The sequence below is a fragment of the Protopterus annectens genome, chromosome 5.part1 (genome assembly GCF_019279795.1).
Source record: "Protopterus annectens isolate FY-2018-M chromosome 5.part1, PAN1.0, whole genome shotgun sequence".
NCBI lineage: Eukaryota > Metazoa > Chordata > Ceratodontiformes > Protopteridae > Protopterus > Protopterus annectens.
In genome coordinates this window covers 633,021,595-633,045,859 of record NC_056736.1, presented here as the reverse complement: position 1 = coordinate 633,045,859, position 24,265 = coordinate 633,021,595, and the positions used below count along the sequence as shown (strand labels likewise).

General features: G+C 36.3%; 1 long non-coding RNA gene across 1 annotated transcript in view; it reads right to left on the bottom strand.

Moving 5' to 3' along the window:
• Positions 1 to 273: 273 nt before the first annotated feature.
• Positions 274 to 24,265, bottom strand: part of LOC122803573 — a 223,767-nt gene continuing 199,775 nt past the window's right edge. The window contains exon 3 of the long non-coding RNA XR_006365127.1: positions 274 to 759. This is a non-coding gene — a long non-coding RNA (uncharacterized LOC122803573). The remainder of the gene's footprint in view (positions 760 to 24,265) is intronic.

The window sequence follows — 24,265 nt, the reverse complement described above, 5'->3', positions numbered from 1 at the left end:
CACATTCCTTAAGCCTTCTGAATTACCATGCCTTTCAAGAATCCCTTTGCTCTGAAAACTTCTGTCACTGGCGCAGAAACAAAAGTTGTTCCCATGCAGGTGCTATGGACAGAATAAAATAGTGTCTACTGAAAACTGTATTCATATTCGGGTGGCACAGTGGTGCAGTGGTTAATGCTGTCATCTCACAGCAAAAGGTTCTCTGGTTCGAGTTGCAGCTTGGGTGCCTTCTGTGTGGAGCCTGCATGTCATCCCTGTGTTTGCTGGGTTTCTAAGATTTCCTCCCACAATCCAAAGACATGCATCTGGAGAGTTTCTTCCTGAGCCTGCCCTGAAAATAGGCTCTGTCCTAGTCAGACTTTCCCGATCAATAAATAAGTAAATATTTGCAGAGTATCATGGAAAATTACTGCCTTCAGATGCTGGAGGTCAAACCATTTGTATGGCTACTGATCACTGTGAAATTACACAAATGTTTTGGGTTTTGAAAATTCATAGGGATTGCTTTTTTTGCTATATCTTAGCTCAGTATCTGATGAGCACATAGTCCAGTTACTCTACAACATAATCTGGATTACTTTTCTAGCATAACGTTATGACTTGCTAGTGTATGATGTTAATCCTTCTTCAGACAAAGGTACTGTCAAATCACCATCTTCATGACCCATAAGCAGTTACTGCACACAGAGGTTACTGCAACAGCCAGACACATGTAGTTAATCGGCTTCTTCGCATTTGGATTTATTGTCAAGGAACTGCCTGTAACAAGAATAAATGGAGAAAAATGACATTCATTCAACTGCCACAAAACTATAACTTGATAAAATACTGTGCTCTGAACATAGTGCATTATGATAATTTAAAAATAAGGTGACAAATTTAAAGTCTGGTTGCCATGTCTCTTTTTCTTTTGTAGCAGTTGTCACAGGTTACTTAGCTTAGCTGTAAATAACAAGAGAAATAACTCTGCTAAAATACAAAGGAACTTGCATTCATAGGGCAGTTAATATAGGTTGTGCTTTATTTGCCAAAGTAAGTCTCAGAAGGAAACTACTTTTAACAATGGCTGTCAGATAACGTCTTTTATAGGTGTAGAGACCCCCCATCCCCACCCTCCTTGCAACGGGTAAGTCTCAGAAGGAAAATACTTTTAACAATGGCTGTCAGATAATGTTTTTTGTAGGTGTAGAGACCCCCCATCTCCACCCTCCTTGCAACAGGTACACTTCCTACATTCCTTTAACTTATATAATCAGTTTCATCATTGCTGCATTATCCCATGGGGAGGAAGGGCCAGCTTCCCATGGTAACAACAATCTCAGAGTAATCAAACACATGTTTATACACAGGAAACTATATTTCATCACTGTGCAAGACGAAAAATGTAATTTTCCGTCACCTAATAAAAGCAGCCTTTATTCAAGAAGAGACAACAACTTTCAGCACATCATTTTCATCAAAGTGTCGGTCTTTCAATCTCACTTCACAAGGTGTAACATAGCCAACTACTACTATACAGTGGATATAAAAAGTGTTCACACCCCTGTTAAAATGCCAGGTTTTTGTGATATAAAAAATGAGACCACAATAAATCATTTCAAAACTTTTCCCTCCTTTAATGTGACCTATAACCCGTACAATTCAATTGAAAAACAAACAAATCTGTTAGGGGAAAAATATAAAAAATAAAAAACATACAATAAGCTGGTTGCGTAAGTGTTCACACCCTAAACTAATATTTTGTTGAAGCACCTTTTGATTTAATTACAGCATTCCATCTTCTTGGGTAGGAGTCTATCAGCATGGCACATTTTGACTTGGCAATATTTCCCCACTAAGTATTTCCAGTTAGCCAGTTAGCAAACCAGCAAACTCAAGGTGTGAAAATACATTTGTGTGCTTGTGTGTGTACTGTAGTGTAACATAGTGGTTCTCACCAAATGGAAGAGTACATGTCAATCAAAATGTGTAAATAGTTGTGTAAATAATGTTAACCACAGTTTTATGAAACGTCCATTGTAAACAGTGATATTTTGTTAAAAGAAGTAAGTGTTTCTGTTAGACTACAGTTTTTATTTATTTATTGATTGATTTGATTGATTGATAGATTTATTGATTGACTGATTGACATTTTATTACTGGGAACATCTGACTGGGTAGGAGCCCATTTTCAGTGGAAGCCCAGGGAAAAAAGCTCCAAAGTATTACAAAACATTTTAAGAAGAATACGTTTACAGTCTTTAAAAATAATACAAAAAAAAACAAATGCATTTTAAAAAAAATTATACTAAATTCATAGACATAATATGAAAACATTGGTTAAGAATCAATACAAGTTATATGATAATGCTTCAATAGTTACAGAAATTTTAGCCACTGTATACAGAAATTAAAGATAAATTAGTATAATACAAATAGGAATTGCAATATGAAGTGAGAGGAAAATCAGGCTTATGGCGTATTTAGAGAGAAAGCCAGGGGAGAGAAATTGATAGTAGCTGCCAGACAATGTGGAATTTCCACAAGAAAGGGGACAGAAGGATACTGTTTTATTATATACAAGGAATTTTCTTTTAGCATACCTGTATGACCATGGGAGAACAGTTACTACAGATCATATCACTGCAGCTGAAAGGATGGTTGTGGCTGGTAAGTCAATGACTACCACAAGAACAGAGCCGCCATTAAAACAACATACACTGAGAAGAACTCTGATGTGTATCTTAATACCTTTAGAGCACTATGCTCAACAAAAGGGGTGAAATCAGCCTGACTAGCCAGAATGTTATCAATGCAGTTAACTGGAGAACCATTGAGAGCCTTACTGGACATGGAGAGGACTGATTACCAGGTCTAGAATAAAGTCAAAAAGCCAATATTTGCCAGGGCAGGTGTTACCTCAGAGAAATAAGCTAAACATTTGTAGCTGGATATTTTCCTCATAACAAAATGGTAAGATCACTATTATGTAACTCAAAGCATATTAATAATTTATGGTTAAATTCTGATGGTCAACACAATAAGAATAACATAATAGAAATTATAGCAACCGACAAATTCTAAAGATCTTTACCTACTGCTTTAAGAAAATGGATGCATCACATTGACCCAAAAGACTCTTAAATAATGTTGTGCTAGTAGAAAGACTGTTATGCCATAAAACAATGTACAGAACTAAGCAGTCACAACTTGTGGTACAACTTGTATCAAATTATGGGTTATACAAGTTTCACAGTTTATGGAGGGGTAGTTGAAGTAACCCATAGGTATGGTGTTAGGCTAAATATTAAGAGATTCCTGTAGATTTAGGTAGGAGGTGTGGTTTTCCAGACTCATGTTATGGGATCTGTAGCTAGCAAGGATATGATAGGGGTTCTCACCTATGGTTAGCTGGTAATGGAGCAGCTCATGCAACTCATGTTGTTGGACCAGTCTAGTGGTGTACATGTCCATTATGAACAGTGACAAACCTCCACCCTTAATTTTTTCCTGAGCTGAGGGGGATGAAATGTATGAAAGGCATTGTAGACTATGAAAGCTGAGGTGCTTTTCATGGTTCAAACCATCTTTCTATAACTGTGCATATGTTTGTATTCTCTAGGGTGAGGAGTGCTTCCAGAGAGTGTATTTTTTATCTAAACTCGCATTGAGCAGCAGTACCCTTAAGTGGTCATGAGTGATTTTTGTTATGTTGAAGGGTTTAACAACTTGGCACAGCCTAAAAAAGGCATGATGGGGATAGATAAAGTTTTTGCCAGTATCCAGAAGCCAAGTGGTGGCAAGTGTAAACCATCTCTGACAAAACATTATGGTTTATCAATCATGTCTCCCCAGGCTGACAGATATTGGATCCACTTGTCGTGACACCAGAAACTAAACCAATTGTTCAAGTCCATCATTTTTTGCTGGTACTGTGGCATCATCATTGGTGAAGTTAAGTTCTACTCAAAGCTAGATTCATACCCGCCTGGAACACATATTTGGACAGCTCCATCATGTCTCTCTTCATATAGTCCACTGAGGTATGTCTTTGGTCATTTATGCCCACATGGACTATGTCAGTGTCATACTGATACTTGTGGTTTATAGACCTAAGTGCATGTGTGATCTGGTGGATCCTGGCTCTGACAGACCACTCACTGTGATCGTCTCCTTGTTTAACTTGGTAAGGGAGGCATCAGTATGTCTTACAATGGAAACCTCAATAACGAGAATGTTTGGCTGTGCGGTATGTTGCTTTATGGACTTGGAAGCAGGGCTACAGTGATTTTCAGAGTTAAGTGTTATATGAGGTGGTGTCTCTTTTAAGTGTGTGCTGGGCCACTGAGATATGCTTTTAGGAGGTCTTGGAGGTTTGGGTAGACTACATGTGAGTACATCCACATATGTTGATCTATGTGTTTGTTCCTTAGCTCTGGTAGTGAGTGTTTTGGGTGTAACACTGACAACCTGGTACCAACATCAAACAGCACATATTCTGGAATAGCTAGAGCATCATGAAAACATTATGGTCAAAACAAGAATAGTATATGGGAAGGCCACTATAGTCATCGGTTCATAGATCTATGGTCACTTACAGGTGAGATCCTTCTCAACATGGATAAAGGAAACCTTTCAGAAGCAGTATTAATAGATCTTACCAAAGCTTTTGACTGTATTGACTACCTCCTGCTCTTTCACTCCCTCCAAGAAATCAAAGTTAGCCCCAATACTATCACCTGGTTTCAATTTCTTAACAGATAGGTATTTCAGAGTCAAAATAGGTTTATCCCTATCACCTCCAGCATCCCTTACCAAAGGAATTCCTGGGGATCCAAGCTTGCCCCTCTGTTGCTTTCAATCTTTATTAACAAACTACCATCTGACCTCCATAACCTTCCTATCACTCTTTATGCAGTTAACATGATTTTCCTTCAAATCAGTCCTTCACATTTGGCTATTCAAACCCACCTTTAATCTGACTTCCACCCCCATAATTCTTGGCTAAACAACCATAAACTACTCCTAAACCTCTCCAAAACAAAAAGTATGATATTTGAGACCTCACAAAAGCTGAAAAAAATCCTGAAAATCTCAGAATCGCAGATCTCAATGACTTCCCAATAGAAACAACCACATCACTTAAATACTTGGTTTATGGCTAGACCAGTCACTTAACTTCTTAATCCACACCGAAAACAAACACTAGGAAAAGGATCAATCCTGTTTTATTCTGGTCCTGGAAAATATTTCCCTTTCTCTCCAGACCAGCTACCATTCAATAGGCAAAAGAGACCTCCTAGCTCAGGTTGAATACAGGCTCCCCATCATAGCTACAGCCTCTAAAAAAATCATCCACTCTACAGTACACTAAAAACAAAGTCTATTAATTCTTTTCCAATTCTTGTCCCCCTCAGGAGTACCACTGCACCACCCTCTCCAAAGCCAAATGGCTACAAGAATCCTACAGAGCTGAGCTACTTCTAGGGTCTCTTCTTTTCAAACTACTTCAACCAGTTGCCTTCATACCTCTTACAGACAAACTCCATAATAAAACCACTCCCTACAACCTCCCAGAATATCTCTCAATTAATACCTTAACTCCAGACACCCTAAATCAGACTGCATTGTACCAACCATTCCTTCTCCATTCTTGCATCCAAACTCTGGTAATCTTTCCCTCCTCACCTAAAAGTCTTGTCTTTCCTCATTTTCAGAGCATAACTCAAAATATGCCTACATCGAGGGGTGGCTTAGCATGAGCCTTGAGTAGCAGCACTTTCTCTCTGCTCTGCCTTATCATATCTTTTATGACAGGAATTATTGAGTATAACTAACTAAATAGTAATTTTTAAATATATTTAGTGTCTCTTCATAGTTTAGTTAGTTAATATCAAAAATTATTTAAATTATTTACAACTTTTTTTGTCAAAATTACAAAAGACAAGTTTCAGGCATCTGACTACAGCATGAGCTTTACTAAATCCTCTCATCAGGACGCTGTATTAAAAAAAGAGTTTCAAACTCTTTTAACTACCATACAGGAAGTATCAACAAAATTGACAGAATGGACATGAAAATAGATAACTTTAAAGAAACTACTTCACAACAGATGGAGACAATACATCTGGATCTGAAACAGCAGAAGAAACAAATTACAGTTATTGAAACGTCCTTAAATGACATGGATTGTAGAATTCAACAAAATGAACATAACCTGGAATTTCTTCTAAAACAGAATACCTTGTTGTTAACAAAAATAGATGATCTTGAAAATAGATCTCGAAGAAATAGCATCAGGATCTTTGGTTTACCAAATAACGTGGAAGAAAACAACTTGGAAAAGTTTTTATCTTCATGGCTACCAGAAATCTTACAACTCCCTGAAGTGTTCTTTTGGTATAGAAAGAGCTCACGGGTCCTTGTCTTCCTTTAAAAATACCAAAAGCACTTCTACAAAGTCAGTTATAGTTAAATTTTTATCATCCCATGATAAAGAAATAGTTTTGAAGACGACTTGGTCTAGGTCACCTATTAAATACAAGGACAACATAATTTGTTTTGATAATGACTATTCTTCATCTGTTATTTCAAAAAGGAAACAGTTCCTTCCATTGCTCAAAGAACTAAAAAAAGTACAAATAAAGTCATACTTGCTTTTCCCTGCAAGGCTGAAAATCTTCCTTCAAGATGGTCTGAAGATTTTTGAAGAACTTGATGCTGCCATCAATTACATTAAATTTAATAAAATATTGGATAAAATGGATGAAATGGACTGGGCTAGTTCAAGTCTCAAAAGAATCGCTGAAAATGATAATTGGAAAACAGTTAAACACAAGAAGAAACTTAAAAAATAACTCTTTTTTTATTTTTCCTACATAATGGACTTTTTATTTCCTTTTACATAACTTTTTTGAAAACAGTTCAACAGGTGAGTGCCTTTCTTTTCTTTAACATATAATGTTTATAAATTATGTTTATATATTATCTAATTAATTATTTATATTTAATAGCTATTAGTAGTCTATATATACTTTTTCCCCTTTACTAATATTAGTTTTCTTTATATTAGATATTTTTGGGTTTTAACTTAGTATAATTTTTTATATAAGTAACCTTTAATAACATTATACTGTGTTTAACTTAAGTAAAGAAAAGAATGGGGAAGGGAGAGGTAAAGGAAACAAAGTATACAATGATATTTGGCGGCACAGTGGTGCAGCGGTTAACGTTGTCACCTCACAGCAAGAGGTTCTCCGGTTCGATTCTCGGCTGGGGTGCCTTCTGTGTGGAGTTTGCATGTTCTCCCTGTGTTCGCGTGGGTTTCCTCCGGGTACTCCGGTTTCCTCCCACATTCCAAAGACATGCATCTGGAGCATTTCTCCCCGGGCCTCCGCTGAAAACAGGCTGTGTGGAACCTAGTCGGACATTCCCGGTCAACAAATGTTAAATAAATAAAAAATAAATAAATATTTTCTAAGCATTAGATTTTTGCCCCACAATAGCTTAAACCTTTGAATATATAACCTGCTCAGGGTTATAATTATATTACTTATAGAAGTTTAGAAGCCAATTGTTGTTTAAAACACTTGTTTAGTATTCTGGTTTTTGTTTGTTTCTTTAAATATTACTAGAATGATTATTAAAATAGTTTAAGCTTCCTTTACCATATTTCTTTTCTTTTTTGTAAAAATTCCTTATAGTAAATATGTTTTTAGAGTATTTTTATAGAAAGGAGATTTCCTGAGATGTCTTTAATTCATTTGAATTGCTATTTAATGTAGTTAACTATGTATCTTTGTAATGTAGATACAATTTCCTTGCTCTCCATTTCCTTTTTGTATACCCTTGTGGTTTTCATTGGGTTTTTGGGCATGATGGTTTTGTTTCATGTGTTTTTGGCTGGTGTAGCCTGTATTTTGTTGGTATTGTTCATTGGTGTCTTTTGGTATGTACAGAACCCGAAGATTCAAGGATCCGAGGTTGTTTTTTTTTTCTTTTTGCTTGTCTTTTCTGACACTTGATGAGAGCTTTGACTGTTGTTGGAGTGTCTCGCTTAGCTCTCAAGCTGCTGTAAGCCTTCATCTGAAGACAAGAAAGTTCACAGTTTCCCACTGAAAAAATTGAAGCTATTTTTTTTTTTCCTTATCTGGCGATGTAACCGTACGCTTCTTTGAACAGCTGCAAGAGCCACATGACGTCACTGACGACTCAACATTCTTCAGAAAAGGAAGTAAACATTTCTCAAAGCCTTTTGGACATGCTTAAACGCTTTTTTTCTTTTATTTCTTTTTACCAGAGTGATATTTGTATGCTGTACAGTTAAACAAAAAAGTAAACAGTAGCAGATTTTATCCTGATCGATACTATCTTCTATTTAGTACATCGATATCATAGAAGAGATTGAATATGACTGGTAAAAGTTCATTTACAGTATATTTGTGCATATTTTGCTACTTTAAAAGGAATAATGCTTTTCAATAACTCCCTGTCTTCTAGATTTAAGTATATTGAAACACTATTCTCATTAATAATTTCATTATATTCCAGTAAATACAATACTATTGGAATCTATGTTGCTTTCTGTACATTGCACTGTATACTATCCCTTTATTTCTGCTTAGCAGAGTAACACACTAAATGTTAACCTTAATGAATCTTACTAACTAATATTTACAAATACAATAATTTTAGACTTGTCTCACAGACTTTACATGGGGATGTAATGAATGAGTAGCTCAGAGACATTTCTAAGATCAGTTGGCTGTTTTTCTTTTGCCCATAATTGAACTATATACAATATACTGGTTTTGGGTCCTGTTTTATTACTATGTCCTGATACAAGTTTGAAACATTAGTTTTGTTTTAACTGCTTAGTTGTAAAAATGAATATCATTTGATTTATCTGTGCTGTTGCAACCATACTAAATCTTATTATGTTTAGTTAATTGTGAGGTCTTTTTCACATTTTTGGTCCTATATTATATACCACATATCCCTTTCATTTTAACCTGAAGCAGCAATGTTGCAATAATGTATCCTGTCACTGAGAGTTTTAATTCTGTTTACAAATGCATTGGTGGGGTGAACAGGTTAAAGTTCCATATTCAGATATATAGACCTATCCTTTTACTTCACACCTGTGAGGGTATATGTAAATTTGATTCATGTGTTTTGAGTTTTTAAAAATGTTTTTAGTGTACGAAGGTGGTTTATTTTGGATACTCCTAAGAAAGTACATATACGTCTGTTTTTTTTTTTAAACAAAAATATATCCTTGTGGTAAATGATTGGTGGCAACAATTTATATCATAAGAAAATACGCAACTGTAATTTCTATTTTATCTGCATATCTCACAAAAACTTCAGTTAATCTCATATCGTTCACTATTTTTAGTTAGGTTAAATATAATTTTATGCAGTCACTTCATTTTGTTTAGTCAGAAATATATGTATCAGTGATGTTTAAGAAATGGTTGTAGTAATACACAGATTACAAACAAATTAATAAGTAAATAAGCTTATCAGTGATTTAGTAAATATGACATTTTTGAATAGTTGATTTACATGCATATTAAAAAGCCATGTTTTAAAATGATGAAACTACATATTTCAGGCAGTGCATGATAGAAACTTGCTGCTAGTAGGAATGTTAATTTGAGTGATTAATGTCACTCAGATTAGGAGTTTATAACTCCGGGTGAGTTTTAAAAGGTTTTCTTGTTAGATATTTTTGTTATAATTAATAAGAATAGTTGAATGTTACTTAAATATTTGCAACCTTAAATCATTTTTCTGTACAGTGTACTATATAATGTGCTGTATTCCATTCTTTTTATTCATTTCAATTTACAAACTAAAAACTAATAGGAATTTTAGCCAGCATACATTGCAATTCAACAAACTAACAACATGACATCACTTCATTGTATTTCTCTTAATATAAATGGTCTTAATAAGCCCAACAAGAGAAGATCGTTGAATAAATATCTGCAATTCCATAATTCACAATTAATTTTTCTCCAAGAAACTCATTTAATAGAAGATAACATTTCCAAACTAGAATCTAAATCTTTCTCAATTCTTGTTAGCTCTGAACATTCACTAAAAAGAAGAGGTGTAGCAATATTGTGAAATAATTAATTACCACAGCCTAAAATATTAGACACATACAAAGATAATCAATCCAAAGAGAGGTTTTGCAAACGGCCAAAATAGAAAGCACAAAGTCAAAAAAGAGGCCAGCACCAAGAATGATGACTCGGTTTATTCTGAATGTAAAAAATCAGACCGGTTTCAGCACATTTGCCTTCATCAGTGATTACCATGTAGCTAGGTTAGTCATGCATTTATATATCCAGCATTAATTGTCAATCAATCAATAAAGCATTTAAAGGCACAGTAAAAAAAGTAATAATATGCATCCCTATACATCATGAAAAAAATCCTAAAATAATTTCTTGGGTAATGCATTTTGAAATGCTACAAATTGTCATTAAGACCCGGGTAAAATAGAGCCCCCAACTTAACTATCCACATTTTTTCTTTTTCATTTAATAAACTGTGCCAACACAATTTTAAAGATCTATCATCCCATATCTTATCAATGATACAAAAGTGGAATACCGCTGATTTGTGAGTACATATATGTCTGTAAAGTGCATTGGTCATACGTTTATTTCTGATGTTGCCTAAATGCTCCGACATCCGAATTCTAAATGGCCTGGAAGTCTGACCAACATAAAATGAGGAGCAGGAACAGGTAGCTAAATAGACCACCCAGTCTGTACTGCAACTTGCAAAATGTTTGATCCTGTATACAAACTTGGTATTTTTACTGGTAAACTCCTTATATTTTAACATGTGTTTACAAAAAGAGCAATGCCCACAGGAGAATGAACCAGCCAATTTCTCTCCTGTGATAGTTAATTGATCCTGCATAGGGTCCCTTTCTGTCCTGGATTTATAGTGGTTAAGATGAGATCCTAACGTTCTACCTCTGCGATATGAGAACTTACATTCATCTGGAAGAAGATTAGATAGTTTCTCATTTGCCATGAGAATGTTCCAATTTTTGTTAATTGCATTTCTAATGGCATGAATGTTCCTACCATATGTAGTTGTAAATCTAAGAACATTTTCTGATGGTGATGTTATTTCATGATATTTCAATAATTATGTTCTATCCTGCCCCGTGGCCCAGTTGCTGGCTGTTATAATATGTCCAGGTTTATAACCTCTCGCCTTAAACCTATATATTAGGTCATTTTTGTGATGTTCATAGTCATTCTGGGAGGAGCAAATCCTTTTAATGCGAAGGAATTGGAACTTGGGAATATTCCTAATGATGTGATCAGGATGTAAACTCATAGCTTCAAGAAGACTGTTGTATTGTGGATATTTGCAGAATACCTGGGTTGACAGTGTATTATCTGTATTTCTACAGATCTCAACATCTAGAAAATGAATTTGTTGGTGGTGCATATTAAGTGTAAATTCAAAACCCCACTTATTATCATTGAGGTATTGAACAAACTCCAAAAGATATTCTGTATCCGCCCGCCAAACTAACCAACAGTTGTTCAGGTATCGCCACCAAATATCCATCTCAACCAAAAAAATGTTATGTAACTCATCATATATAAGGAATTCCTCCAAGTATCCCATAAAGAGATCTGCATAAATGGGGGCAAAGGATGCCCCCATGGGCGTACCTCACACCTGCCAATAACATTCCTTCTGAAAATAGAAGATGTTTTTTGTAAGGACATGTTCTGCCATACAGACTAACAGTGTGTTGAAACCAGGAGGATAAAGGTTTGCTTTTTTGAGCCAATATTCAAGAGCCTCAAGCCCAGCCCAGTGTGGAATGTTGGTATATAGGGCTGTAACATCCAATGTACACATTATCCATCCTGGTTCCAATTGCTTGTCACTTAGAATTCTGAGGAATTCAGTCGTGTCTTTGATCCTAGACCTAACCATTTTCAGAAGTGGCTGTAAGTACTTGGTAAGAAATTCTGATAGGGGTTCCATAAGTGAGCCCATGCCAGATAATATTGGCCTACCAGGTGGTTTCTGCAAATTTTTATGAATTTTTGGTAGCAAATAAAGTATCTGTCTCTGAGGATCTTCCACTTTAAGATGTTGTGAAACTGATATACTGATAATCCTTTCCTCAACAACCAATTTCAAGAAGGAATCAATTTCCTTCTTGAAACGGTCAGTTGGATCAAGAGGCATTGGTATATAATGTTTGCCATTCTTAACTTGTCTGTACGCCTCTGATAAATAGTAGTCCATGTCCATAACAATGACTGCTCCTTCCTTGTCAGCTGGAATAATAACTATGTTGTGGTTATTCCTCAGTTCCCGAAGAGCTATTTGTTCAGCCCCTGACAAATTGTGACCCAACATACGAGTTTTATAACCATGAAAATGTAGATATTTGAAAACAGAGTTTTGAAATACTTCAACATATTTATCCATCAGGGGCTGAAATACAGATTTTTTTTAAAATCTGAAGTCAGTAGATGACTGAGAGTTCTCCTGTTGACCAAAAAAAACAGTTTTAAATTTAACAGCTGACAAAATGACACAACATCTTTAACCACACTATCCTCATGAACATAAAAGCCAGGAACATATGTTAATCCCTTGTTAAGGAGTTTAATTGCGATTTCAGATAGTACTACAGAAGAAATATTCAATACATTTGACTGTTCAGCTATTTGGGAATCATCATTTGCAGCAGTGTTTCCAGATATTCTACATTTGTGATGTTTTCTCCCACCCCTGTGTGTCCTAGATCTAAAGGGGCTACAAGGTTCTTCTGTTTCTTATAAGCTGGGGACCCCTGAGCATGTATTTGTTCCATATCAGTTACAGAGGACTCCTCCCCTGAGGTACTGCTGTAGTCAGTTTTGGATTTCTTTAATATCAATCTAGGTCTCTTTCTGTTTGGCCTAGCCCTGCTATGTTCCCCATCTGAAAAAGTGACATTTTTCCTAAATCCAAAAGGTTTACCTTGTTCATATTCCCTCAAATCTCTTTGAAACTTATGCAATTTTTTGTTTCTAAAGTTTTTTCCATCACAAGTAAATCTTTAGATCGTTTGTGAAGACATTCCTGATACTTGGTCTGACCCTCATATACCTTAATTTCTTCACAAATCTGTTGGGTTTCTGTTATATTTGTCTGGATTGAACGTTCATAAAAAGAGGACAATATCCTAACAAAAGATATGGTTCCATCATGCTGCGCTTGTGGCCATTCCTCATTTAACATATCATCAGGGTTATTGATATAAGGTTGCACCCTAATTCTAAGACCTCTAGGGGTTATATTTTTAACAGTGTAAGCTTTAAATAGTTTAAGATGCCAAACTGAACTACGTAAACTGGTCATGCTTTTGGTCAGTCTGGAAAAAAGGCTCTTACATAGATCATTAGGATCCCTAACTTCACTTATACTGGTGTTGGTATTATATGTATGGATTCCAAACAGCTGAAGATCATTTTGGTCCGCTGATAACCCTTGCAATATAGTTACCAAATCCATATTGAATATATCTCGGGTTAATGTTAAGAGATGTGAAGCTTATACTTTAAGGGGCCAGAAATTAAACTATGTTGAAAAACATGCCATCCTAACTGCCAAAGAAAAAATACCAGTGGTTTCACTTAAACTGTTTATAGAGAAAAAAATTCTCTTCTAACAAGGCCCAACCATTCATTTAAAGTGTGTACATTATTATGTTTAATACAAAACAGTATACATACATCCACTGTGACAAACTGTAGGACCATATATAGTTGCAATAGTGTCCCCTGATATAATAATCCTCCTGGTTTCAACACACTGTTAGTCTGTATGGCAAAACATGTCCTTACAAAAAACATCTTCTATTTTCAGAAGGAATGTTATTGGCAGGTGTGAGGTACGGCTATGGGGGCATCCTTTGCCCACATTTATGCGGATCTCTTTATGGGATACTTGGAGGAATTCCTTATATATGATGAGTTACATAACATTTTTTTGGTTGAGATGGATATTTGGTGGTGATACCTGGACAACTGTTGGTTAGTTTGGTGGGCGGATACAGAATATCATTTGGAGTTTGTTCAATACCTCAATGATAACAAGTATGGTATTGAATTTACACTTAATATGCACCGCCAACAAATTCATTTTCTAGATGTTGAGATCCGTAGAAATACAGATAATACACTGTCGACCCAGGTATTCCGCAAATATCCACAATACAACAGTCTTCTTGAAGCTATGAGTTTACATCCTGATCACATCATTAGGAATATTCCCAAGTCCCAATTCCTTCGCATTAAAAGGATTTGCTCCTCCCAGAATGACTATGAACATCACAAAAATGACCTAATATATAGGTTTAAGGCGAGAGGTTATAAACCTGGACATATTATAACAGCCAGCAACTGGGCCACGGGGCAGGATAGGACATAATTATTGAAATATCATGAAAAAACATCACCATCAGAAAATGTTCTTAGATTTACAACTACATATGGTAGGAACATTCATGCCATTAGAAATGCAATTAACAAAAATTGGAACATTTTCATGGCAAATGAGGAACAATCTAATCTTCTTCCAGATTAATGTAAGTTCTCATATCACAGAGGTAGAACGTTAGGATCTTATCTTAACCACTATAAATCCAGGACAGAAAGGGACCCTATGCCGGATCAAGTAACTATCACAGGAGAGAAATTGATTGGATCATTCTCCTGTGGGCATTGCTCTTTTTGTAAACACATGTTAAAATATAAGGAGTTTACCAGTAAAAATACCAAGTTTGTATACAGGATCAAACATTTTGCAAATTGCAGTACAGACTGGGTGGTCTATTTAGCTACCTGTTCCTGCTCCTCATTTTATGTTGGGCAGACTTCCAGGCCATTTAGAATTCGGATGTCGGAGCATTTAGGCAACATCAGAAATAAACATATGACCAATGCACTTTACAGACATGTATGTACTCACAAATCAGTGGTATTCCACTTTTGTATCATTGATAAGATATGGGATGATAGATCTTTAAAATTGTGTTAGCACAGTTTATTAAATGAAAAAGAAAAAATGTGGATAGTTAAGTTGGGGGCTCTATTTTCCCAAGGTCTTAATGACCATTTGTAACATTTCAATATGCATTACCCAAGAAATTATTTTAGGATTTTTTTTTCATGATGTATAAGGATGCATATTATTACTTTTTTACTGTGCCTTTAAATGCTTTATTGATTGATTGACAATTAATTCTAGATATATAAATGCATGACTAACCTAGCTACATGGTAATCACTGATGAAGGCAAATGTGCTGAAACTGGTCTGATTTTTTACATTCAGAATAAACCCAGTCATCATTCTTGGTGCTGACATACAAAGATAATAAAGGTATGGTAGCTTCTATTATCATGCAATTTAATAGTTTAATATTCACTCTAATAAATATGTACTGGATTCCTGGCTTTGGACAGATATCAGCACAACAACATATTGATCATATTATTCAATTCTCTAAGGGTAATATTATTTTAGCTGGTGATTTTAATTGTATTTTTAGTAGCTCTGATTCTTCCTTTAAGGGCAAAAGAAAAAATTCAAGTTCGGCTAAATTATTAAAAGAGTTTTCCAATTCTTTTTTATTAAAATACATTGATAATTATGCTGACTCAAAGTCACTATTCTACTCATTTTTTCACACAGACACAATACATATTCAAGAATAGATGGATAGAGTTTTTATTACAAATAGTTTAATAGATTCTTTAAGTGATGTTAAAGTTATTACATGCCCCTTTTAGATCACAATTCTATAACATTTGATTTATATATTAATGCGAACACCAATGCTCAGATAAAACAAATCTTAGCATATATCACCAAATTAAAAGATTTCAACACTTTCATTCTGCAAGAAGTTCATAGTTTTTTAGAATTCAATACCAATAATAATAATACATCTGAAATTTTTATTTGGGATACAATGAAGGCATATCTATGTGGCAGAGTAATTGACTGGTATAAGAAAAAAAAAAGACTTTCATGGGATGAAGAACTAAAAGAGATACAAACAAAACTAGACACCTTCAATCTTGAGTTATCAAAAAACCCACAAGTAAAATCTAAATTGGAGGAACTAAAAATCTTAAATAAGAAATACATTGAGATTCTTAATCATAAAACTAAGATAAGTGTAGAGAAATATACATTTATTAATTTTTCAATTAATCCAAGATCTTTGAATATTTTATCCAATAAAGTAAAGAGATTGTATAAATTCAATCACATTAAAGAAATATATTCAACCAAGAAAAAAAATAGTTTCTGGTTTGAATAATATATTAATTGAATTCAGATAATTTTTTCTTAATTTAAACCAATCCTCTACATCAATAAATTCAAGGAAAGATATTCAAGCTTTTATTAAAAAAACTCTAAAATAGATTAACAAGTGAGCAAACTAAACTTCTAGATAGGCAAATTACTTTAAAAGACATTCAAGAACAAATTGCCATCCTCAAATAAAATACAGCACCTAGTAATGATGGCATTATTCTAGAAATTTACAAACTGCTTCCAGATAAAGCACTAACTTTATTACTTTCAGTTTTTAACACTATACAAGTTAAAAATATTACTCTTCCCTCATTGACGTATATGTTCATCTCTCCTATCTTAAAACCTGAAAAAGATCCTACAAAATGTAATTCATACAGACCTATCTCTTTACTTAATACAGACTACAACATATTAATTTCCATATATGCAAAAAGACTCAAGGCATTTTTTTCCTAACTTAGTAGATGAAGTCCAAACAGGATTCATAATAAACAGAACATATGATAATATTAAAAGAGTAATAACGTTAATTGACTCAACTAAAAGCCTATAAAATAATTTAACTATAGTTAGTTTAGACATAAATTCTGCTTTTGATTCAGTCAACTGGAATTACTTATTTATTATTTTACAGGAACTCAATTTTTCAAGCAATTTTATAAATCTTCTTACACAGTTATATATAGGCTCACAAGGTTAAATCAAAATTGGCTCTAATATATCCCAATCCATACCTATTACTAAAGGCACTGAACAAGGTTGTCCTTTATCACCTCTATTATTTACTTTAGTTATGGAGCCCTAGGCCAACTTGATTAGAGATAATAGTAATATTAAGGGATTTGATATAAATCTTAACAAACTTTCAAAGATTCAAATGCTTGCAGATGATATTTTGATTACCTTGGGTGGCAAAAATCCAACAATTCAAGAATTATTTAATGACACAGATTATTTCCAAAAATGCAGGTCTTACATTTAATCATAATAAAACACAAATTTTATTATCTGGTACAAAAATATAATATTCAAAATAAATTTGAAAAATATATACCACAATCCCAGCAAATAAAATATCTAGGAATAATTATTGCTAATAGTTTAAAAGAAATTCAAAAACTGAACTTTGATAAAAGTTTAACAGAAATAGATAACCTAATACTTAAATGGTCTAAAATAAAATTTTCAATGGAAGAGAAGCTATCAATTCTAAAGATGATTCTTCTACCAAAAATGCTATACATAATCCAATCTATTTTTATACCTCCATCTTATGCAGTAATTAAAAAGTTTAATACTATCATTAAAACATTTCTATGGTATCCAATTAAACCCAGAATTTCCTTAACATACCATATGTGTAGTTGGGATAATGGAGGCATTGCTTTACCAAACTTAGAAATTTACTCAATTTCCTCAGTCATTAAGACAATTTTGTATCTTATAGATAGTAAATATTCAGTTAAATTGAAAGACTTTATCTTATCCTCATCAATAAATCTAAATAATAGTAATGACCATTTTAAGTTAAAATTATTGAATAATACATTCATATGGAAATTAAAGGAACATTTTTCTTTATGCCAAAGATTTTATACATAGATTTCAATTCTATGAAAATTGGTTATTCCTTATTTTCCATATAACATATACACAGGGGGTTATTTTCTCCACAAATTTTCAAAAAATGTCAACATTTGAACAAAAACAACTGATTTATGTGCATCAACTGGTAAAAAATACTGAAATACAATCCATCAATACTTTATTGGCAGAACATTATAGTACAGTTGTGTACCTACCATAAATGTAGATGTTTGAGTGTATTCACTGTTGCAGTCATTACACTTGGGTTATCCTGCTGGCAGGCTGCCCGCAGTCGGCCTGAATTCCAAAGTCCTGGTCCGGCGTCAGTTGCTGTCGCCTCTTCCCTGACATCAGTGCGGCAGGGATATAAAAGATGCAGCCGACACCATTTTCTTCAGTTTTTCTTGCCCCAGATGTCAGGTGCCCCCAAAAGGGTAGGCTAAAAATTCTGCTCATAAAAAAGCATGCACTAACATAAACATTACCTTCATCTACAAGCAAATACACCACATAGGTTGTATAGAATAGAGAAGTACAGATAAGTCCCAGCAATGAAAGGGGGATGGTGGGAGGGTAACCTGGACTGCAACAGTGAATACACTTGAACATCTACATTTATGGTAGGCACACAACTGTACTATGTTCATTGTGTTTCACTGTTGCAGTCATTACACTTGGGTTGAATCCCAAAGCTGAGGTTGGGTGGCTGGGCCTAAATAGAATTAGGAGTGGCTATGAGGCCCTGCAGAACTGCAGTGACAAAGCCTGCTCTGGATTTAGAGTAATGAGGTAAGTGGTAGTGCTTTGTAAAAGTGTGCACTGAAGTCCAAGTTGCAGCCTCCAAAATGTCCTTGGTTGGTACTCCTCTGAGGAAGGCTGCTGAAGTGGCTGCTGCTCTAGCTGAATGTGGCCTAATGCCCTTATGCACTGATTTGCCATGTTGTGAATAGCAGAAACGAATGCAGTGGCCTATCCATTTTGAAATAGTCTGCTCTGAAATAGCTTTTCCTTGCGATCCTGCAGCATATGCCACTAAGAGTTGCTCAGTCTTTCTGAAAGCTTTAGTTTTGTCCAAGTAGAAGCATAGTTGTCTGTTTATGTACAAATAATGCAGACGTCTCTCCCCCTTATTCTGTGGGTTTGGATAAAAGGTGGGCAAATGAATGGTTTGGTTAAGAGCCACACTGGACACTACCTTAGGCATAAATGTTGGGTTTGTCCTTAGAGAAACCCTGTCCAGATGGAAATAATAAAATGTTCCACAGCCAATAGTGCCTGTAACTCTGAGACTCTTCTTGCTGAAGTTATTGCTAGGAGCAGAGCTGTTTTCCATGATAAGTATTTTATCTCAGCTGTATTGGCTGGCTCAAAAGGAGGCAGTGTGAGCTTTTCCAAGACAAAATTGAGGTCCCGTGCAGGTATTGGAGCTCTCCTTGGAGGTCTTATGTTTTTTGAGGTACTGTCTTAACAGTGGATGTGAAAAAGTAGGTGGGTCTGTATTGTAATGAGCTGAAATGGCAGAGGCATGGATCTTAATTTCTCTCAGAAGGATAGGCCTTTGTCCAGCATCTCAGTTAGGTATTGTAAAATCTGAGGAATATTTGATACAAGCATGTCCATTCCTTGTGCCTGGTTCCAAGCACAGAATCTCTTCCATTTTTCTGCATAAGATTTTCTGGTGCTGGGCCTCCTGGCCTCCAAAATAACATCCATAACTGCTTTAGAGAGAGGTGTGTTCTGAATGGTTACATTATCTGCCATGCAGCCAGATTTAGGGTTCTGAGTTGGCTGTGCAGGATCTGATTGTTTTGTTGGGTCAGCAAATGAGGAATTTGAGGTAATGTTCAGGCTGGGCCTTGAGACAAGCTCTTTAGGATTGGGTACCAGTGCTGGCGTGGCCAGTCTGGGGCAATCAGTATCATTTTTGGCTTCTCTTGTCTGACCTTTAGGAGTACCTTGAGGAGGAGAGGCAGTGGAGGAAAGGCATATACTGTAAGAGTTTTCCAGCTGAATGATAAGGCGTCCACTTTCCATGCTTGTTTGTGATAAGTCCTTGTGCAAAATCTCTGTAGCTGGCAGTTGTGAGGGGAGGCAAATAGATCTATGTCTGGGCATCCCCATTTCCTTGTTATCATGCTGAAGATTTGTGGATCTAGTTTCCACTCGTGAGGATCCATGAGGTTTCTGCTTAGTTCGTCTGCCAGAGTATTTGTCTTTCATGGCAAGAATTGTGCTTGCAGGTGTACTTGATAAATCAATGCTGTGTTCCACAAAGTTAAGGCTTGTCTGCAGAGGGGGTAGGAATGTGTGCATACTTGCTTGTTTATGTACCACATGACTGTAGTATTGTCTGTCTTTATCAGTAGTTGTCCTGGATGAAGTAGGTCCTTGAAGGCTGTCAGTGCATTCTGTACAGCTAGCATCTCTTTTTGATTGATATGAAGATGCATTTGGCTTGCGGGCCATGTGCCCTGAATGCATTTTCCTGCCATGTGGACCCCCCAGGCATAATCTGATGCATCTGTTGTTAGTGTCTGCCTGGCTGTGGGTAAAGTGAATGGCTGTCCCTTGTTGTGGTGACAGGCCTGTGCCCACCATCGAAACTCCTGTTGTAGGCAGGGAATGAAGGTAATTAATGTTTCCAGGCTGTGACAATGTTGAGTCCAAACACTTTTTAGATACCATTGTAGTTTCTTCATATGCAGTCTTGCATATGGAATTAGCAGAATGCAGGATGCCATGAAGCCCAAAGCCTGCAGAATTTTTCTTGCAGATAACTGGGTCTTTGTTGCCATCATTTCGAAGTAAGAAGTCAGTTGCCTTTGTTTGTCTGGCGTGAGATAAGCCATCTGGGCAGTTGTATTTAAGCTTGCACCCAGGAATATTATCTCTTGAGAGGGTACCAGTTTTGATTTCTTTGCGTTCACTGTATACCCTAGGCAAATTAGTAATCTTTTTACAAACGCCAGATGCTTCAGTAGAATGTCCTTGTTCTCTGCTTGAATAAGGCAGTCATCCAAGTAAGTATATATTTGTATTCCTCTTTGTCTGCAAAATGCAATTACTGGTGCCAGGCATTTTGTGAAGACCCTGGGCGCAGTAGATAAGCTAAAGGGCAGTGCAGAGAATTGGTAGTGTATTGATCCAGCTATGAATCTGAGGTATCTTCTGCAAGATTGTCTGATTGGGACATGCAGGTATGCCTCTTTGAGGTCCAAAGTTACAAGCCAAGCCTTCTTGCCCAGCATGGGCAGAAGCTGCTGCAGAGTCAACATTTTGAATTTTGGAATGTCCAGAAAAGTGTTTAGAATAGACAGGTCCAGTATTGGTCTCGAGGCTTTGTCCTTTCTGGGTACCAAGAAAAGTCTTGAGTAAAATCCTTGTCCCTGTTCTTGCTGTGGTACTCGCTGAATAGCCCTCATGTCCATGAGGGATGAAACTTGCTTTTGTGCCTCTGCCCATTGATTATGTGGCAGGTCTGGCATACCTTTTGTCTTTGGAAGGGTGTGAAAGTGGAACCTGTAGCCCTGAGACACTATATTCAAGACCCATTTGTCCTGGGTGATCATGTGCCAATTTTGTGAAAAAAGTGCTAGTTTTCCCCCTAAGGGTGCTGCCAAAAGATAAGTGCTTGGCATTGGCAGAGGAAAGTCATTGGGACTGTTTCCTGTATGGCTGTGATTTGTCTTCTCTGCTTTTGGAGGTAGAAGCACCCCATTGTTTAGGCCCGTATGAGCCTTGGGGCTGGGATCTGCCTCTAGGGCATCTGTATCTGCCTCTTTGTGAACTGTCTGACACTGGAAAGGACCAATTCTTAGAAGGCCCGTTCCTGCTAAATCTGGGTGGCTGTACCTGTATGAAATCCTTAACTGTCTGCATAGATTTCGCTTTATCCTCCATTTTCTTCAACATCTCTTCTGCCTTAACACCAAACAAAGTATCATGCTGTAATGGGGCATCCAATAATTTTGCTTTAACATGATCAGGCAGATTCTGTTCCTTTAACCAATCATGCCTTCTAATGACAGAACCCGTAACAGCGGCCCTGCAAGAGGCCTCCATTGAATCAAAACCACATTGCAAAGTATGCTTTCCCACTTGTTCAGCTACATGCAATAAATCCTGCATTTCCTTGTTATCAGAACATTCAGAATTTGTCAACATTTTCTGTTTTAGCAGTGACATTAAGTATTGTTGATATTTAAGCATATGAAACTGACAATTTAAAGTCCTTACAGCCAAGGTAGCAGAAGTGTAAACTTTTTTGCCCCATCTGTCCAATGCCCTAGAATCCCTATCAGAGGGGACAGGGTTTTTTGCAGTGGAAGCCTTGACCCCTTTGGGACCCTGAGATATAGTTTCTGGGTCAGCAGCAGGGTTTTTATATAGAAATTTATGAGAGTCTGGAACCCTGTAGTATCTGTCTGGCTTAACAGGTGCAGGGGGTAAAGAGCCAGGAGACAGGCCGGACTCTGAAAATACATCATCAACAATGTCTAGAACAGGTGGAATAGCAAGAGGTCTGTGCTGAGGTAGTAAAATAAAGTCTCTGAGCCTTTTCTTAGGTTCTGAGTAATCTTGGCTCTCCCAGTGAAAATTCTCCCCCATGGTATGCAGAGTTTCCCCAAAAGAATAATCCTCAGGAGGAGAGGCTGAAGAAATAGATTCTTCAGCATCAGAATCCTCATAGGGAGGGAGAGAGTATTCCTGTTCAGAAGAGGAGTCAGAGGAAATGGAAACCTGATCAAAAGAGTCATAATATGTCTCTTGCCTAGGCCTCTTATCAGGAGGGGGATGGGAACCCCTGATCAAAGTAATTACATCTTCGGCCATTTTAAGCATCTATTTCTTAGGCATGGAATTCTGTCCAGGAGAATGCTGTACTTGTTTCTTTGTCTTTAGAGCTGTTTTAGTCTTTGCCTTTGAAGCTGATGTTGGCTTGACATATAACTGTGTAGGTCTAAAAACACCCTCAGAAGCCGATGCCTGCTCAGCGGCTCTGGACCCATTTGAGGGAATAGTTTCCGAATGTCCAATACCTTGAGTATCCAGAGGCCTAGTCGGCTCCACGTGGGAGTCGGAAGCGGCCTGTGGCTCTGAGGTAGCGGGCGTCAGGGGCTGCGAAAGCGCTTCACTGAGAACCGGCGAACCGGTGACTGGCCTAGCGGAGGCCTCATCGTCGGTTTTGGACCTCGGATGCCTGTCCTTTTCCTTTCGCTTTTTATAAACTCCGGTTGCCGGCTGTTCCGACGGCATTATATAATTAAATCTTCAGCCAAAGTAATGAAAGGCAAAATCGTACCGACGCTTAATAGTGCGTTGGTTAAATCTAGCACAAAACCGACAGCTAGCAAAGTTGTGGTCAGGGCCTAGGCAAGGAATACAGTGAGAATGAAAATCCTTATGAGGTATTTGCTCCCCACAAGAAATGCAATTGTTAACTTTTTCTGACATCGGTCTGGAGCAAGAAAAAAGTGTCCCCAATGGGGTACTTAGCTTTAATGAAGACTTCGGATCTGAAATTCGCATTTGAAAATCTCAGGAGTCGGCCGACCGGCACTTGTGAACTGCTTTTGCTTTGGGCACTGGGCGGCAAGAAAGACTGAAGAAAATGGCGTCGGCTGCATCTTTTATACCCCTGGTGCACTGACGTCAGGGAAGAGGTGACAGCAACCGATGCCGGACCAGGACTTTGGAATTCAAGCCAACTGCGGGTAGCCTGCCAGCAGGATAACCCAAGTGTAATGACTGCAACAGTGAAACACGATGAACATCTTGATTCTTCATTATGGCTTGATATACAAGAAGCTAGAAATTATTTTAAGAATAAACAACTTAATACCTTCTTCAGTTAAAAAGTTAATTCCCCAATTCATTCAATACCTAATTGTTTGTTCTCAACAGAACAGTTTAATAAAAAATAATCTGTTTATATATATATATATATATATATATATATATATATATATATATATATAAATATCAAATCAGATTTAGACAAATTCCCCTGATAATTATTGGAAATATTTTTTTGGAAATTAGTAAAAATAATCCATCAGATAAAGATAAATTAAATTTTCTTCAGTCTGCAGGTAAAACAACTACTTCGCTTAAATGAAGAATTTTTACCTGGAGATTTTTAAATAGATCATTCATCACTCCTCATAAAATAAATAAGATGTTTAAAGAAGATATATTGCGTTGGAGATGTTTAAAGATACAAAATGCTGATTGGACACATATTTTCTATGAATGTTCGTATGTGAAAAAATATTGGGATGATATCAATAATTTCTTACAGGCAAATTTACTGATAATTT